The sequence below is a fragment of the Choloepus didactylus genome, chromosome 21 (assembly GCF_015220235.1).
Source record: "Choloepus didactylus isolate mChoDid1 chromosome 21, mChoDid1.pri, whole genome shotgun sequence".
In the NCBI taxonomy this organism is placed as follows: domain Eukaryota; kingdom Metazoa; phylum Chordata; class Mammalia; order Pilosa; family Megalonychidae; genus Choloepus; species Choloepus didactylus.
The window spans coordinates 36,471,987-36,476,620 of record NC_051327.1 but is presented as its reverse complement, the minus strand read 5'-3'; positions in this window follow the sequence as shown (position 1 = coordinate 36,476,620).

The following is a 4,634-nucleotide window of genomic DNA, read 5'->3' as shown; positions in this document are numbered from 1 at the left end:
CTTCTAGTGATACTGTATTTTCCACTGGCTAGCAAGAGCTGGGTTTTTTTTTTTTCAGGCCCTGTTTTAGCAGTTGGGTCTTCCCTATTTCTCAGCCAAAACAAGAACAGGTTTCTGTACAGGGCTTGTAGACCAGCTTCTATGCTCCTAAGAAAGGGTCTGAAGCATCTTTTAAAAAGTATTTGACTTCCCTTGCACTTTCTGGACTGTCCAGCAGATGGCGCTGTTCATAACTTAATTGTCCCCAGAGGCTGCTATGCCCTCAATTTGCTGGCCAAAATTTGGCTCAATGTGGGGCTCCAATGTGGGGTACCTGTGGCAAAGTACTCCCTCAGCTGACTCAGCACTCCAGCTGTCTCCAAGGCAAGAAAATGGCTGCCAGCTGCTGCTTCCCTCAAGGGTGGGGGAAAGGCTTTCAGACCCAGGGCTGGAAATAGTCTCTGTCCATATTTTCTCAGTCCCTTTGTCCCTCACTGATCTGGGCCTTGAAATGTCCTCCCCTGTCCACTGGGTCTTCAAACAGTGAGTGTATTTTTCACTGCTGTGAGAGATTTTAAAATCTATGTCCCTGCTGGGAGGGTTCTGATCTGCTTGTTTTTATGCCTTTCCTACATGGAGACTGAGTGTGGGGAAGAGGAGAAGACTGACTGGTCTGGGACGGAAAATTCCTACCTGATATTTCTTCTCTTTCTTCAGTTCGGCATCTGCAGGGTCTTTCTCCAGTCTATATCCTCCTCCAGTTTCAAACAATTCAGAATTGTCCTTTCTTTCATTGAATCTCTGGAGAGAAGTTTTCCGTAGCTGTTTTGTTGATGACTCCACCCACCATTGATTTTTGCATGTTGACCTTGTATCCTGCCATTTTGCTGAACTTGCTTATTAGTGCAAGTAGCTTTGCTCTTGTTGTTTCTGGATTTTTCTAAATAAAGGATCATGTCATCTACAAATAGTGACAGTTTTACTTCTTCCTTTCCAATTTGGATGTCTTTATTTCTTTTCCTTGCCTAATTGCTCTAGCTAGAACTTCTAGAACAATGTTGAATATCAGTGGTGACAGTGGGCATCCCTGTCTTGTTCTCAATCTTAAGGGGAAAGCTTTCAGTCTCTCACCATTGAGTATGATGTTAGCTGTGGGTTTTTCATATATGCCCTTTATCATGTAGAGGAAGTTTCCTTATATCCTATCTTTCTAAGTGTTTTTATCATGAAAGGATGCTGAATTATGTCAAATGCTTTTTCTGCATCAATCGAGATGATCATGTGGATTTTCACTTTTAATTTGTTAGTGTGGTATATTACATTAATTGGTTTTCTTGTGTTGAACCACCCTTGTTTACCTGGAATAAAACCCACTTGGTCATAGTGTATAATTCTTTTAATATGCTGTTGGATTCTATTTGCAAGTATTTTGTTGAAGATTTTTGCATCTATATTCATTAGAGAGATTGATCTGAAGTTCTCTTGTATTTTTATCTGGCTTTGGTATTAGGGTAATGAATGAGTTAGATAGTGTTCCCTCTTCTTCAATTTTTTGGAAGAGTTTGAGCAGGAACGGTATTAATTCTTCTTGGAATGCTTGGTGAAACTCGCCTGTGAAGCTGTCTGGTGCTGGGCTTTTCTTTGTTGGTAGGTTTTTGATGACTGATTTGATCTCTTTATTTGCGATTAGTTTGTTGAGGTCTTCTATTTCTTCTCAAGTCAATGCATCAGTTTCTGGTTTCTTTGAGCCCAAGTGTTCAGTTCTAAGTTTATCTCTCTCTGCTCACATTTTACTATAAGCTGCAAGGAGAAGCTATGCTATATCCACAACTTTTAGTTTTGAAATTTCATCAGCCAAGTATCCCAGCTCATCGTTTTCAACTTCTGCCTTCCATCTGACACCAGGACTCAATTTTGCCAAATTCTCTGCCACTTTAAAACAAGGGTCACCTTTCCTCCAGTTGGCAATGACACATTCATCATTTCTGCTCAAGGCCTCATCAGACGTATCTTTAGAGTCCATATTTCCACAAACAGTCTCTTCAAAGCAGTCTAGGCCTTTGCTATCAAGTTCCTCATGATTCTTTCAGAATCTTCCCCTTATCCATTTAAAAAGCCATTCTAACATGTTCGGTATTTGCAAACACAGCAGCACCAGGACCCCACTTCACTGGTACCAAAATCTTTTCTAGTTTGCTAATGCTGCCGGAATTCAAAACACCAGAGATGGATTGGCTTTTATAAAAGGGGGTTTATTTGGTTACACAGTTACAGTCTTAAGGCCCTAAAGTATCTGAGGTAACACATCAGCAATCAGGTACCTTCACTGGAGGATGGCCAATGGTGTCCAGAAAACCTCCGTTACCTGGGGAGGCACATGGCTGGCATCTGCTCCAAAGTTCTGTTTTCAAAATGGCTTTCTCCCAGGATGTTCCTCTCTAGGCTTCAGTTCCTCAAAAATGCCACTCTTAGTTGCTCTTGGGGTGTTTGTCCTCTCTTAGCTTCTCTGGAGCAAGAGTCTGCTTTCAACGGCCATCATCAAACTGTCTTTCATCTGCAGCTACTCTCTCAGCTTCTGTGCATTCTTCAAAGTGTCCCTCTTGGCTGTAGCAAGCCTGCTCCTTCTGTCTGAGCTTATATAGTGCTCCAGTGATTTAATTCAGATCCACCCTGAATGGGTGGGGCAACACCTCCATGGAAATTATCCAACCAAAGGTCTTGTCCACAGCTGACTGAATCACATCTCCATGGAAACACCCAAAGGATTCCAAAATCTAACCAACACTAATATGCCTGCCCACACAAGATTGCATCAAAGATAATGGTGTTCTGTGGGACATAATACATTGAACTGGCACAACTCTTTAAAAACATTTTCCTTCATTTCTTTGAATTGATTCAGGAGATTTGTTTGTACATCTTTGATTAGTTCTTCCAGATTCTGTATCTCCTCCAAGTTTTTTATCTGATCCTTTAACTGGGCCATTTATTCTTTTTTTTTTTTTATTAAATTCAGTTTTATTGAAATACATTCACACACCATACAATCATCCATGATATACAATCCACTGTCCACAGTATGATAACATACTTATGCGTTCATCACCACAATCTATCTCTGAACATTTTCCTGACATCAGAAAGAACCAGAACAAGAATAAAAAATAAAAGTGAAAAAAGAACACCCAAATCATCCCCCCATCCCACCCCATTTGTCCTTTAGTTTTTATCCCCATTCCTCCACTCATCCATACACTAGATAAAGGGGGTGTGATCCACAAGGTTTTCACAATCACACTGTCACCCCTTGTAATCTACATTATTATATAATTGTCTTCAGGAGTCCAGACTGCTGGGTTGGAGTTTGGTAGTTTCAGGTATTTACTTCTAGCTATTCCAATACATTAAAGCCTAAGACGTGTTATCTATATAGTGCATAAGAATGTCCACCAGAGTGACCTCTCGAATCCATTTGGAATCTCTCAGCCACTGAAACTATTTCGTCTCATTTTGCATCCCCCTTTTGGTCAAGAAGATACTCTCAGTCCCACGATGCCAGGTCCACATTCATCCCCGGGAGTCATACTCTGCGTTGCCAGGGAGATTTACACGCCTGGGAGTCGGGTCCCACATAGGGGGGAGGGCAGCGAGTTCACCTGTCAAGATGGCTCAGTTAGAGAGAGAGAGGGCCACATCTGAGCAACAAAGAGGTACTCAGGGGGAGACTCTTAGGCACCGTTACATACAACTTTAGACTCTCCTTTGTGGTAATGAACTTCATAAGGGCAAGTCCCATGCTCGAGGGCTCAGCACATCAAACCGCCAGTCCCAATGTTTGTGACAACATCAACACCAGTCCAGGTGAGGATGTCCAACACATCCGCACCTTCCCCCAGATCCTCGGGACTGGGGAGGGGGAGGCTGTAAATATATTTTTTATTATCTGCCCAAATTACTCTAGGATGTGTCACTATTTCACTCTAGCCTATTCTAACCTACCGTATCTCATTTCCTATTGAAAGTTCCATGCAATTGTGGTGTTTGAACAAATCGACTGTAGAGTTGTACCGTTTAGAAAATTTAGATCCTGTACCAAATAGATATCTATTCCCTTGGTCTCATATGAAAGCTGAAGTTTTAAAACACAATCAGTTTCAACCTTTATCCTTTGGCCTGGCTTGCCCTGGTCTTAACCAGACCTGCTTCATTCATATCATTAATTGAAGTCTGGGCTCTTTTTCAGCTTTTTTTTTTTGACAGTGGCTGTATGCACTAATACTGACATTCATATCTGCCAAGCTCTAGCTCTGAGTTTCAGGTGTCTCAGACATACGCATTATTCCAGAGACCAATCAGGTTATACGCTAGGGGATCAGCATCTCAAAGTTTAGAGATAGGCCTTACAATTCAGGGATAGAGTTAACTGCTGTAAGAGCTTACAATCTAGGGACTATTACAATTATTGTGTCCACGTTAGGCTATGTTCTAAGATTCAATTCTGAGTTTATACATTGTAGTTAGTCCATATTGGTGAGGCATCATCCCTCTCACCATGTTTTCTCCAACACTTTTACTCCTATATGTATATTTTCCTACAATTTTATAGAATTATATTCACATACCATACATTTATCCACAGTGTACAATCAGTTGTT